The following is a 15,830-nucleotide window of genomic DNA, read 5'->3' on the forward strand; positions in this document are numbered from 1 at the left end:
TTCTGTTGCACAATCCACTGCGAACTGTCATTTTCGATCAAGAATTATGTGAGAATCAACGCTTTAGTGAAATACATTGTTTCATTGACGCTCTTTCTGCCACCTCCTGCGACCTTTTCGTGTCGATTCTGCGCGGTGGTAAGTCTGCAATGTTTTCCTCGCCTACTGATAAGGAAGCAGCGCGATTTAACCGCTGGGCGTCACTGTTCTGACGTCGAAAGCACAGGCGAAATATGGGTAAGAGAGGGTGCGACGACCTTTCGATCACGTGACTCGTCTACGGTGGCACTAGGCGCAGTTGTGACGAAATGTGGTGCCAATGTGATATAATTAACCCACCTTACACCTCACATGAACTTCTGAGGTGTGGGAATTTTCCGCAAATTTGAAGCGCCATCGAGCCCGAGGATGACGTCACGGGGTGCCATGCTTTCGCACCGTAACACGGAAAGTTTGTAGGTACCTTTGAGCAAATTTAAAACTCATACGTCACAGTAGGTGGCTGTTACCGAGTAATCCTTTAATTCTGTTGTGCGGTGTAGATCAGACGGCTCCATACGTTTCCTTGTAATTTTTTTCAAATTTTTCTTATCATACACTATAAACACATTTACTCGTTCAGAATGAATCGAACATCCAAGTCCAGTTCTATGTTTTGTCTACACCCCAAATTGTGCTAACATTTAATGAAAAACAGGGGTGCACATAGTTTATAGTGACAAGCTTTTTAAGGGACTGCTTCAGTAAAGTGACCAGTCATACCTCATATGTGGATATTTCCATAGACCGTATTGTACAGTTTGATTACATCATGTAGAATGATTATCATACTATTGCATATCACGAAAAATATTGCTTATACAAGTCTTATGAGTTTTTTTCTATACGGTAGTGCCTATTATCAAATATACCTCATAATTCAGCGTTGTTAGTGTATGCTCTTGTGCTGTGTTGCAGAAAATAACAGCTAGTCTTTTCGTTAGTCGTTGAATCCCTTCTAAAAAGGTTAAAGTGTGTTGGGCACCTGTTTATGGAAGATGGGGCTTGAAAAAAAAAAGTCGTTCTAACAATTCGAGTTGCATCAGTTGCACGTAACACTCCTGTTTCCATATCATAAAGAGGTAACTTGAAATGAATTTCTGGTGTGGGATGTGGAGGGAGGTAGAGTTTCGTTACTGTAGTAATCGATACCAATGTTTATAAAATGTCTCTATACAAACTTATATCTGAATTACGTAACAGATGTGATCACATATAAGTAATTATTTCTTTCAGTATATGCTGCAACTAATAAAAGCATTGCTTTTGAGAGGTGATCAATTACAACACGTATGTTTAACATATAATGATGAAGGTTTTTTCATCACATCATTTACCTTAAGTTAAGGAAATAATTAAAAACAGAGGGAAGAACTAACGATCCAAATAATACCTTATATTTCTATTATTCCGTCTATTAAATACATCATGTGTAATTAATATATTCCATAAATTGCTGAAATTTTATTAAAACTTTTTCGCATCAAATTTCATTGGTTAGTATTTACTTATCAAGCTCCTGCTGGTAAGAGCGCAGTTAATTTTATTAAAAACGTTTTACTTAAGGGAATTTGATAAAATTACAATACCTACAAAGTATATATTACCTAAAATTTCTACACAGGTGAAAGTTATTTGTATTAATCTTGACCTACCTGATTTGAAACAACCTTTTCTCCACTTTTGAAAGAACAATTTTATTTTTCCAAAAATTGTTTGTTTGAAAAGTTATTCATTAAAAATCTCGCATTCTAGAATATTCTTTTGTAAAATTGAGCAAAATTTGAATGACAAATAGTATATTTTTGTAACCTTAATTCATAGGTTTCTAAGATATATATACACTTATTACAATTAACGCGCTAATTATATAGTTCCTGAAACTAAATCGTTTCTGTTTAGAGAAAAATATCTCAGGAAATGTTATATTATGAGTTTAGGTGCTATGAATTCTAGTTCTACAATAATGTGTTTGGCTTTTGACCTGAAAAGATACTGTATCAGTCGTTCTGTTATGCACTTACTGTATGAAAGATACTATGCCACTCGTCTGAAGGTGTTTGTCAATTGTCTCACTTGTTTGTTGTGAATAGCTCTTCTGATATTAGGAAGTGACGAAAAACGTGAACAGATGTGTCTGGATCCTGACGTAACAAATTCGAACAGACAATGAGCAGCAAGCAAGAGAGGAAGACAAGGAAAACATATTTCGTTTGTAACTATTTCCTTCCAGTAATAATTAAGTGGTGCAAGAATGGTGGATACTTATAACCACAACTAACTGTAAACTCGGCACTGCCTCGGTGTTCATTATGGTAATTTTCTGTTAGAAACGAATCCTTTTACGTACTCCTGTAGTAGACTCGGTGTGAGATCATCCCATTCAGTCGCTTGACTGTAACGCGGTGCGTAAACGTCTCCATGGAAACGCCTCTTCGTAGCTCTACAGAAGGTACTCTTTTCGCTTAAAGCCATTCGCACTTCGCAATTGAAAGCTGTCGAAAGCGTTGCCAGGTGTCAGGGATTTCCTTCAGTTGACACAACTGTAGGAGTGTCTTAGTAATGAAGAATAAATTTGTCAAAACTTCGTGCATGATGTGTGGTTTTCTCACGCGTCTCAGTGTTTATGACGTCATATCTCTTGGACTATATGTCATACAATGGTGTATTTGTATACATACATTGAGCGGTATACGTAGATATCGCATGCGAAATATGTTGCGAATAGAGTTAGTAGTAAAGAAGTAATAAATATACATATACGTATCATGCATGATACGGCAGTTTTTCACTCATAACAGTGTTTATGATGTCATATCTCATGAACTATGTATCACACAATGATAAAATTTTGTAGGCACATTCAGCAGGATATGTGGATATTGTCCGAAAAATGTGAATAATGTTAGTAGCAGAAAAGTAATAAATTCAAACGTCATGCATGATGCGACAGTTTCTCATGCATCTCATTGTTTGTGACGTCACATCTCCTGAACTATGATAGGTAGATGGTTCTTAACTCCACAGCGATTGTTGCCTGCCAGAAAAGGATATGTGGTACCAAGTTTGGTTGAAACCGGTCCAGTGATTTAGGCGGAGATGTGGAGCAGACACACTCACTCCCACTTACACACACACACACACACACACACACGCACACACACACACATCCATCCATTATCATAGGATGTGTGGGTGCACTTACTTTCTTGCATCTTTAAATCTGTCGCATACTGACTGAGATGGATTATTACAAACTGATGAAAAATTTTCATAACTCCAGCGTTGTTTGGTGAGGTTACGTACCCCAGTAAATTCAGTCGTGGTTCATCGGAACAAGAAGTTTTAGGACGTACTGATGTCGAGCAATAGTGTCTGAGTTAGCTAGTCGATGCACTACGCTTACTTTGCATGGTTTCAATCTGAGTTTGTGCCGTCAGTAAATGCCACTGAGACACAAGTCTGCACTGGTAAATGGTGCAAATATTTTCGCACAATTCTTCCCAAGTTCACTCACAAAACGCTTAGGTTTTTCTCGGCAAAAAGCGATAACCCACCTGCCGCAAAATCCGAACAACGTGCCGGAGCGCCATTTGTTGATCGGCGCCTGCCTAAAGATGTACTGGTTCCCACGTAAAGCCGGAAATAGTGCTTACATGAAACATCTGTGCGTCAGAGAAGATAGTCGAATGTGCATCAAAGACTATATTTCAATTAATATTGAAATGGTTAATACAGTACATTAACACATTCATCACTTCTCGAGTATTCATAATAGGAAGGTTTTGCTGCCATAAATACACAAAATGCAACTGAGTGGTGTGCACCAGGAAATAATTTTGTTTAGGTGAAACTACTAATTTTCATTTTTGTCACTCACATTTCTTTGTCGTGCAAAAGCAGTTTAGTAACATAGTTATGACTGGTGATTCCGTACTGAAAGAGCTTGCATTCTTTAATGAATGTGATTTACTTATCTTAAAATCTGTTCTTCATCCAGCAGGGGCGGGCACAAAATAAAACACCGTAAGATAGACATTACAACGTATATTATCCACTCCCATGGCAGACGACGTAAGCTAAATCGATTATTTTAAGGTTATAAAATATTTTCCGGTACAGTTTTATTTTTCCCATCATGTTTTGCTCTTTGAGACATGACCTGATTCATAAATGGGGGCGTCGTTAGTGCCGTTTTTAAGTGGAATTGCTTCAGTCGGAAATGAATGATGGTATATACGAGACATGAGTTTGCTATCGGCATCTGAAAGATTTTTGTTGGATTGTGTTCTACTTGATGGAAATAGTATGTACTCAAACAAAAATAAAACTAAGGTAATGACGTATACAGCAGGTGGACCCAAGAGCTGTCAGCAGTTACACGAGCGTCGAGGGTCGACAGAACTCGTCTGGCAGTGTACATCCACCGGTCTGGGTATAATTTATTACTATTTATCTTATTTTTATATATTTGCTATATATTTTTATATGCTTATTATAATGTCTACACTACTGTGGCAATATACACTACTGGCCATTAAAATTGCTACACCAAGAAGAAATGCAGATGATAAACGGGTATTTATTGGACAAATATATTATACTAGAACTGAAATGTTATTACATTTTTCACGCAATATGGGTGCATAGATCCTGAGAAATCAGTAACCATAACAACCACCTCTGCCCGTAATAACGACCTTGATACGTCTGGGCATTGAGTCAAACAGAGCTTGGATGGCGTGTACAGGTACAGCTGCCCATGCAGCTTCAACACGATACCACAGTTCATCAAGAGTAGTGACTGGCGTATTGTGACGATCCAGTTGCTCTTCCACCATTGACCAGACGTTTTCAATTGGTGAGAGATCTGGAGAATGTGCTGGCCAGGGCAGCAGTCGAACATTTTCTGTGTCCAGAAAGGCCCGTACAGGACCTTCTACATGCGGTCGTGCATTATCCTGCTGAAATATAGGGTTTCGCAGGGATCGAATTAAGGGTAGAGCCACGGGTAGTAACACACCTAAAATTTAACGTGCACTGTTCAAAGTGCCGTCAATGTGAACAAGAGGTGACCGAGACGTGTAACCAATGGCACCCCATACCATCACGCCGGGTGATACGCCAGTATGGCGATGACGAATACACGCTTCCAATATGCGCTCACCGCTATGTCGCCAGACACGGATCAAACCATCATGATGCTGTAAACAGAACCTGGATTTATCCGAAAAAATGACGTTTTGCCATTCGTGCTCCCAGGTTCGTCGTTGAGTACACCATCGCAGTCGCTCCTGTCTGTGATGCAGCGTCACGGGTAACCGCAGCCATGGTCTCCGAGCTGATAGTCCATGCTGCTGCAAACGTCGTCGAACTGTTCCTGCAGATGGTTATTGGCAAACGTCCCCATCTGTTGACTCAGGGATCGAGACGTGGCTGCACGATCCGTTACAGCCATGCGGATGAGATGCCTGTCATCTGTACTGGTAGCGATACGAGGCCGTTGGCATCCAGCATGGCGTTCCGTATTACCCACCTGAACCCACCGATTCCATATTCTGTTAACAGTCATTGGATCTCGACCAACGCGAGCGGCAATGTCGCGATACGATAAACCGCAATCGCGATGGGCTACAATCCGACCTTTATCAAAGTCGGAAACGTGATGGTACGCATTTCTCCTCCTTACACGAGGCATCACAACAACGTTTCACCAGGCAACGCCGGTCAACTGCTGTTTGTGTAGGAGAAATCGGTTGGAAACTTTCCTCGTGTCAGCACGTTGTAGGTGTCGCCACCGGCGCCAACCTTGTGTGAATGCTCTGAATAGCCAATCATTTGCATATCACAGCATCTTATTCCTGTCGGTTAAATTTCGCGTCTGTAGCACGCTATCTTCGTGGCGTAGCAATTTTAATGGCCAGTAGTGTATCTTTACAGTCTGAAGATGATTCTATGAAAGAGTCGAAACCGGTCACTCACTCCAATCAAAAAGTATTTTTTTCCGATCAAGACTGTTTTAAATTTTAATTTTAACAAATTTTAAGAGTCCATTCCAGATGTGGGGACACTGGAGCAGTGCATTTTTGCTGCCTTTGGCGCTGTTCGGATGCAGCCTGTTCGATGTGAACGTTTGAGACAGACCACGCTACGGCGCGTACACGAATGCGTTGACCCACATGAAAACCATGGAACATATGGTACAGCGGCTATTAGACCGCAGTCTCTGAAACAATGTATGATTGAATAAATGGTCTCTAGCGTGAAAACCATGCATTTCCGGACGTAATTTCAGTTGATCTTTTTTGTTCTGTATCCTCTCATCGATCGATCCCTAGACTCTGTACACGGTGGAAAAAATCACCTTGTATATCTTTGGCTTTGTAATTTACTTTGACAACGAGTATTCAGAAAAGGAATAATGTTTTGTTTCAGAGACAGGAAAGCGACGCAAAACCGTTGACAAAAAGTTTACACTCAGATTATTGGCAAATAGTCCTACGGTATATTAATGTTGAAAAACTTAAAGTATACCTGCTAGAGCAGAAACCAACGATTAATCGGCTGTTTTCGATGCGTGTTAAACCAATAGAGTTTTACATTGAGTAAGGAAGACAATTTTCCTTTCTTTACCATTCTCTCCTAGAAACGAGGTGAACTTTGAGATACTTAGCGGTACAAAGAAAACTACTTTTGTGTTTTTCTAAAAACAAAACAGCGTATTGTGTTAAAAGCAGTAATATGTGTCAATTTTTTTGTACGAGTATTGAAGAGTATCTGGGCATAATTCATCAACACCAGTGACCCACAGTTCACGGACCCTCCTGAGCCCTCTATGCTGACACGGAGATCCATATGATACACCTTCGCCGTCTCTTCCCGCTATTTAAATTTCCTGCTGCCGAGGGATACAGAGTTCATCACTTTCAATTAAACTTTAATATGCTTCACTGCCTTTTTTAGTGTATGAATGTATGACAGATGAGAGGTTTAGCGCTGGCACGATTTCACAATCGCGCAGCTGCTCTTGGGATGAAACGAATGAGCGCAATTGTTTCGAGATATAAGCTTCTACGTCAATACATTTGACATTCTGTTGATATTTTCCATAATGCGAGCTGTTACAGTTCCTTTTTTTCCCTTTTCATATTCTCTTTCTCTTTGATGAAGCAGTCTATTAGGCGTGGAATGCAGGAACACTGCGTGTGATTATAATAGTTATCTACGGTTATTTTGGTTGCTTTTATGAGTGTGACTGACAATGAATATTACTTTGAACTTAACGATAAAGAGCTACAGCCACTAATGATGTGTTTATTTAATTTATATTCAAAAAAGTAACGTACACTTATTTTTATTTCTTTTAGGTAAAATCACGAAAACCATTTACCGGTTAGAATGTTGTCCTTATTATCCTTTTATTATACGAGCAACTAGCTATTTTCGGACTGCACTATCATTATCGAGCGTTTTTGCCATAGTGACATTACGTATGTAAAATATACCTAATGTCACAATATTAAGGCGTCAAAAAAACGAAAGGGTCTGGTAATATATTCTTATGTTTCAGACTATGTGTATATGTCCGTGTACGGGTGTGTGTCTAGGAATTACTCTGGAGCGTACACATACGACTTGTTACACTTACAAGTCAATGTTACATCGACTGGTATGATAATATAAATTATGTTTTACGATACTGTGCGAGTGTTTACATGTCAATGTCGTAAATACTTCACCAAAAATCGCGTAAAACCTGCTACGGTTATCTTCCACTGCCTCTTCCAGCACCAAGTTAACAGTTTCTGGACGTCGCAAAAAATCTAAATTGCCTCTTCTACTGTCAAGAGAGTAGAGTGCTGGGGAACAACATTCAAAAAAAGATATCACACGTGGAGCGTGAGATGCAAAACGAGCGCATAATTTAAAAAAATTCAGATCAACAGCAGAGAAACTTGAAGGGAACGTTCCATAAAATATTAAGACTAAACCTTGGAAAAACAACAGTGTGTGTGTGTGTGTGTGTGTGTGTGTGTGTGTGTGTATGCGCGCGCGCGCGCGCGTCTCCAGGGGTGTCAAACCATTATTACCACATCAGAATTTTCGAACTAACAAGCCTTTGAGGCTAGCAACGATATTAGCGTGTGCATTAATTCATGATTTTATGCGTGTTTCGAGGGCGGACGAGAGACACTAAATAGGCAGTATTAATACCCATTACAGAGCTAATGTCCATACTTTTTGCTGGTCGTAGTTGAAATTAATTCTGAAGTTAATAATTTTACAAAGATCGTGTTTCCTGTTGTGAAGGGGCCCTTTTAGTAACCTTTTATGATCCTTCGTAACGAATACAGGTGAGAGGTGCCAGAGAAGCGTTTCTGGCCGAGAGGTCAGTTTCCGGCAACCAAATGAGACTAAGCAATCTGCCCCAAAACAGTCCAAATTAGAACAGCTTAGCTATGAAGCATTCAACATTAAACTTCTGCGGAGTTGGCTGTTTTCTTCCAAAGCTGATATTTTAAACAGCGCCCACAGGAAAAGCTCTGCCTCGCTGTGTCCCGACTTGTTCTGTCGCCAAGACTCGTTTTCTGTGGCTAAGGCAGTCAGTGACCAGTCCACATGATCCTACCGTGAGTTAGCAGACTTGTGCGATGTCGAGAAGACGTTATACACTACTGGCCATTAAAATTGCTACACCAAGAAGTAATGCAGATGATAAGCTGGTATTCATTGGGCAAATGTATTATACTACAACTGACATGTGATTACATTTTCACGCAATTTGGGTGCATAGATCCTGAGAAATCAGTACCCAGAACAACCACCTCTGCCCGTAATAACGGCCTTGATACGCCTGGGCATTGAGTCAAACAGAGCTTGGATGGCGTGTACAGGTACAGTTACCCATGCAACTTCAACACGATACCACAGTTCGTCAAGAGTAGTATTGTGACGAGCCAGTTGTTCGGCCACCATTGACCAGACGTTTTCAGTTGGTGAGAGATCTGGAGATTGTGCTGGCCAGGGCAGCAGTCGAACATTTTCCGTATCCAGAAAGGCCCGTACAAGACCTGCAACATGCGGTCGTGCATTATCCTGCTGAAATGTAGGGCTTGGCAGGTATCGAATGTAGGGTAGAGCCAAGGGGCGTAACACATCTGAAATGTAACGTCCACTGTTCAAAGTGCCGTCAATGCGAACAAGAGATGACCGAGACGTGTAACCAATGGCACCCCATACCGTCACGCCGGGCGATACGCCAGTATGGTGATGACGAATACACGCTTCCAATGTGCGATGTGCGTCCACCGCGATGTCGCCAGACGCGGATGCGACCATCATGATGCTGTAAACAGAATCTGGATTCATCCGAAAAATGACGTTTTGCCATTCGTGCACCCACGTTCGTCGTCCAGTACACCATCGCAGGCGCTCCTGTCTGTGATGCAGCGTCAAGGGTAACCGCAAACATGGTCTCCGAGCTGATAGCCCATGCTGCCGCAAACGTCGTCGAACTGTTCGTACAGATTGTTGTTGTCTTGCAAACGGCCCCACCGGTTGACTCAGGGATCGAGATGTGGCTGCACGATCCGTTACAGCCATGCGGGTAATATGCTTGTCATCTCGACTGGTAGTGGTACGAGGCCGTTACGATCCAGCACGGCGTTCCGTATTACCATCCTGTACCCAGCGATTCCATATTCTGCGAACAGCCATTGGATCTCAACCAACGCGAGCAGCAATGTCGCGATACGATAAACCGCAATCGCGATAGGCTACAATCCGACCTTTATTAAAGTCGGAAACGCGATAATACTCATTTCTCCTCCTTACACGAGGCATCACAACAACGTTTCACCAGGCAACGCCGGTCAACTGCTGTTTGTGTATGAGAAATCGGTTGGAAACCTTCCTCATGTCAGCACGGCGCGACCTTGTGTGAATGCTCTGAAAAGCTAATCATTTGCATATCACAGCATCCTGTGGTTAAATTTCGCGTCTGTAGCACGTCATCTTCGTGGTGTAGCAATTTTAATGGCCAGTAGTGTAGAAGACGTCGATCGTATTTTCCTGTTGACTGGAACGTAAGATAATTTACAACCGAAGTTCGACAAAAATTAATTGAGGTCCTAACAAATTCAAAGTATGTCATTCTGTTTTGTTCTGTACTTCAAATTTAATACTTTGGGGAAGTACTTGGAAGTCTGTAGCAGTAGTGGCAGGTAGTCATTCAGATTAAGGAGGTGTAGAAGCATTTGCAGGCAGAGATCTCAGACTAACTGAATGTTACGGTTACCGTAATGTAGATAAAAGATTGACAGTTAGCCAGGAGGAACAGTCATTGAATTTGTTGTTTGCTAATTGTGACAATAAGATCATTGCGATCGCACCAGGAGCATCGACGCTTCTGCGCCTCCGATAAGCAAATTTCCACGTTTTTAGTTTGCCACGTTCTGCTGGCACGTGCTGTCATTTGACAGTCTATCTCTCGCAAGATCTCATGATGATTCTAGTAATATAATACAACCTCCCCCACGTATCGATCCCTTAGGCATCGCGAAGGCAAGATTAGACTAATTGAGCACAGCAATAATTCTTTCGTGAATGAAACGAGAAGAACCCCTAATGACTGGTACACTGTGAGGTAAACTTTGTCGTGCCGTTAACACCGGTCTGAATTTCTATGTAGATGGAGAATCAGTATGAGCTCATGCAGTTTCGCAAAACTGCGGTTTTCTAATTGTCCTAATTGACTAGTTAACTGCATAAATGTAGTCAGAAAAATTTATTTTTCGAGCTACCGATAGTTCTTTAGTTACTATCCGTTTCGATCATCACATTTTCTTCAACTATCATAAAATTATGTACAACAGCCTACAGCGCAACTTTTTACTGTGGCATCAAATAAAGAGTAACCACCCTGCGTCAGCCATGTAGGCTGTTGTAAAAAAAAATTACAGTTTATTTAAAACAGTTTATGTGGCAGCATGTTTACTGTTTCAGCAAATAAAATGAAAGCCATCCAGCATCAACCATGTAGGCTGCTTTAATTAATTTTATGGTACCTGAACTATAGAACCAAACCAGTGGAAAGAGGTTTCTTATCAACAATTCTTGGTCGTGTGAAATATTTCTTTTTGGGATATTTGTGAGCTTTGTCTCCCACCTGCACAAAATATAATGATCTTTATCTTTCTCCATACTTGAAAGGAACAGGGCAGACACTAAAAACTGTTGGTATGTAGTGCGCTCCATCGTTCATGACACAACTGCTTATGTAGCCCATGAGTAGCTACACTATCGGTGTATTATAGCGGTGCAAGGCATTAAGTACAGATATAAGTGCATGTAACAAGTGTAAAATCGGGTAACATAAATTCAGTGCCAGTCCTTTTGTGAAGGCTGCCATTTCTGAGATCTTGTATAGAATTAGAGAGTCTTTATGAAGAATGAGGCGATTCAAGGTAAATATTTCTCATTAAGTTGTAACCTGATATATCATCCAGGAGCAGCGATGTTTAAACCTCTATGTGGCACATGTTTGCTCACAATAAACAACTAACTGACTGCCTAGCATTGCGGCGTTATCTATTTATTTCAGTCCTGTGAAAGACCGAGTAACTAATGAAAAATGTCTATAGTGCAAAGAGAAACTTAGTCCATTTACATGTTTTAAAAAGAATAAATACAGTATACAAAATACGAACTAAAATCATTTACAAAACACTGGAATATTTGTTAAATACTAAACTTTACTATATACAATAGTTTAGTTTTCTCTCCAGGTGGAAGGATAAATAATATTTAATTGAAGAATTACACCATGTAATACTTTCGCTCAAAAATCCCTAAAAGAATTAATTCCACTTGCAGATGCGTTTTACAGACAATCGGATGGCCTAGCTATGGAGCCCATTCTTTGTGAGGTTTTCATAGCAAATTCTGAACATTTTTCGTGCGTACAGAACCTCTGAGTTGAAAATTAAATATTGGATCAGATAAGCCTGTGATTAGCTTTGGACTGGAACAACTCGACAATCAAACACATTCTTTCAACATTGGAACTCAAAACATAATTCAATTCAATTCACAATGGACTTTAATATAGACGTTAGTGAAGAAGAAATGTTCAGCTGCTATTTACAGAAGAAACAACGTCCCAGTACCAAAAAGTCTCAAATAATAGCTATCCAATCCAATGTGCGTTGCTTCATGTCCTTTCAACCGTCTGACTTTGCCTTTCAAACAGAATCGAACAAGCTCGCTTTCAGTTATGCTTATAACTCTGAATGATACCAAAAACGAAGAAACAAAAAAAAAAATGTATACAGTATTATATAAATCCTGTGTGCTTGCCAGAAGGTGACAAAAGAATTATGCTGTACCGTATACGTTGAAAAATTTCAGATACTAATGAAAAAAACTCCAACTCTCGTAATTAAGGACCTGCTTGGCACAATAACAATAATACAGCCCTGATTCTTTCAATAACAAAGACACAGTCAAATTCGGGCTCACGGTGAAATGTGCAAGATCAGCTACAAGCACTGTAGGTGAGTGTGAGTTGTCCTGAGCTGTGACAATTATGTTATTGAGAGCTGGCAGAGTGTAGAGCCTAGGAAAGATCGATTGAGCCTCAGGGCAATATGTTTGAACAAAAAAAACCATCCATTTGCTTAATACACTGACGTTCTACATACGTATAAAAATCAGAATGATAATACTACTAGAAATATTTACCGTTAATAAACATAGTAGATATAAATTAGCAGGCCCAGTTTCATTTTCAAATAAAGTTTCAGTATGTGTGCGTGAGAAAACCATATTAAAATAGGAAAATAACATTTATTATTCATCTTTCATCGTAATTTTTGAAATGAAATTCTGACCTTTGTAAGAACTCTACATCCCTGATATCTGAGTAAGCCGCACATCTTTCATCTGTGGTTGCGACATTCAGTTGTCTCTTGTCTCTTGACTATGGCTTAAGATGAAGAAAATCCGTTTGTGAATAAATAAATAACAGTTGCACGTTTCCCATAATCTTATTGTTCTCTAAAAGGAAGTAAACTGTTACACGTTTATGTATTTCGTTGCGTGTATTGCATGAGAAAAGGTAATGGACCGAACCCCCTTTGGAAACCGATTAAGACCCCTAATAATGTGGGCAAGAGTGTTTCAAACTGACTGAAAAATTTATTGAGTATTAAATTGTCCCGCCGTAATGCTGCAGACGAGGAAAATTTGTTCCAGATAATGGTTGACCCTGCTTTTACGAGACGGATGGCCGAGGCACTTCCCTCGTTGTGTGTTATGTTGCGTGCTGACTAATGCGTTCCTGATCCTTGACCTTCCATTATCTGTGACCCCATATACGTCACTACCACCCGTTTTTGTTACTAACGGATACCGAATTTCCATTCGTATTGCCTTAATCCTTTTGGGGGTTTTCAGATGCGTCAGATATTTCACCCAAATTTATAAGCGGATTAAGCGATACTGGAGTAACGAATAAATTGTTCGCACAACTTAGCGTAGATCCCTTGTGTGCTCTATTTGTCTGAAGCGTAGAACAACAAGAAATGAGAATGATGGCCGTGCTTTTTCAGCTGCCGTGTGCAGCTTTGGACTAATTGAACCCCTGTTGGCTCTTGCGGGCTGGGGTGACGATGTCACAGTATTTTCAATTTACTTAATGCAACTTCTTGTCATAGAAGTGAACAAAGATACAAAATTTATGGGGAACTCCTAAAGGCGCAATGATTGTGAAACATCAAACAGTGAAATCTTGTATTTTATAATCACGCTACGGTCTCAGAAATTTTAAAACAATTCACTTACTCTTATCAAAGGCTGTTGGCTGTGGTGCTGATTTACAATGGGAGGGAGATCACATATTACGACAGGTTTTTTCCTGCAGATACTTCTTAACTGACAAAATTCAGCTACTGTCAATAAGTCATGATCATTTTAACACTAGTACTTTAAAGTGATTCCATCTGGCTGTCAGACCAGTTTTTCAAAGAATCTCATAAGTATGAATAATAGTAAGTTTATTTCATTGTTGTTGTACTGGAGAAAAGAAAAACATCGAATTTCGGAGGATGATGAAAACGAACGAAAACTTTTTTATTTGCACAGTACGAATTCAAACAGCCTGCATGTGCGTAATAAAAAAGTCAGAAACCACAAAAGATATGAGCAGCAAACAGGATTGAGTTAAAGAACACACAATAATTTACACACTGAATTATCCATTCAACAAATTCATACACTCTAATTCATCATCATCTGCTTGTGACGTCAACATGCATACTTGAACTATAGTCGTTGGCGTTGGTTTGGTTTCGGTTTCGATGAGAATAATCCTGCTTCTGAACTGTTCACAGTATCTCAACCTTTGTCGTATCTTTTTTTTGGTCATCAGTCTACTGACTGCTTTGATGCGGCCCGCCACGAATTCCTTTCCTGTGCTAACCTCTTCATCTCAGAGTAGCACTTGCAACCTACGTCCTCAATTATTTGCTTGACGTATTCCAATCGCTGTCTTCCTCTACAGTTTTTGCCCTCTACAGCTCCCTCAAGTACCATGGAAGTCATTCCCTCATGTCTTAGCAGATGTCCTATCATCCTGTCCCTTCTCCTTATCAGTGTTTTCCACATATTCCTTTCCTCTCCGATTCTGCGTAGAACCTCCTCATTCCTTACCTTATCAGTCCACCTAATTTTCAACATTCATCTATAGCACCACATCTCAAATGCTTCGATTCTCTTCTGTTCCGGTTTTCCCACAGTCCATGTTTCACTACCACACAATGCTGTACTCCAGTCGTACATCCTCAGAAATTTCTTCCTCAAATTAAGGCCGGTATTTGATATTAGTAGACTTCTCTTGGCCAGAAATGCCTTTTATGCCATAGCGAGTCTGCTTTTGATGTCCTCCTTGCTCCGCCCGTCATTGGTTATTTTACTGCCTAGGTAGCAGAATTCCTTAACTTCATTGACTTCGTGACCATCAATCCTGATGTTAAGTTTCTCGCTGTTCTCATTTCTACTACTTCTCATTACCTTCGTATTTCTCCGATTTACTCTCAAACCATACTGTGTACTCATTAGACTGTTCATTCCATTCAGCAGATCATTTAATTCTTCTTCACTTTCACTCAGGATAGCAATGTCATCAGCGAATCGTATCATTGATATTCTTTCACCTTGTATTTTAATTCCACTCCTGAACCTTTCTTTTATTTCCATCATTGCTTCCTCGATGTACAGATTGAAGAGTAGGGGCGAAAGGCTACAGCCTTGTCTTACACCCTTCTTAATACGAGCACTTCGTTCTTGATCGTCCACTCTTATTATTCCCTCTTCGTTGTTGTACATATTGTATATGACCCGTCTCTCCCTATAGCCTACCCCTACTTTTTTCAGAATCTCGAACAGCTTGCACCATTTTATATTGTCGAACGCTTTTTCCAGGTCGACAAATCCTATGAAAGTGTCTTGATTTTTCTTTAGCCTTGCTTCAATTATTAGCCGTAACGTCAGAATTGCTTCTCTCGTCCCTTTACTTTTCCTAAAGCCAAATTGATCGTCACCTAGCGCATTCTCAATTTTCTTTTCCATTCTTCTGTATATTATTCTTGTAAGCAGCTTCGATGCATGAGCTGTTAAGCTGATTGTGCGATAATTCTCGCACTTGTCAGCCCTTGCCGTCTTCGGAATTGTGTGGATGATGCTTTTCCGAAAGTCAGATGGTATATCTCCAGACTCATATATTCTACACACCA

The sequence above is a fragment of the Schistocerca serialis genome, chromosome 4 (genome assembly GCF_023864345.2).
Source record: "Schistocerca serialis cubense isolate TAMUIC-IGC-003099 chromosome 4, iqSchSeri2.2, whole genome shotgun sequence".
NCBI lineage: Eukaryota > Metazoa > Arthropoda > Insecta > Orthoptera > Acrididae > Schistocerca > Schistocerca serialis.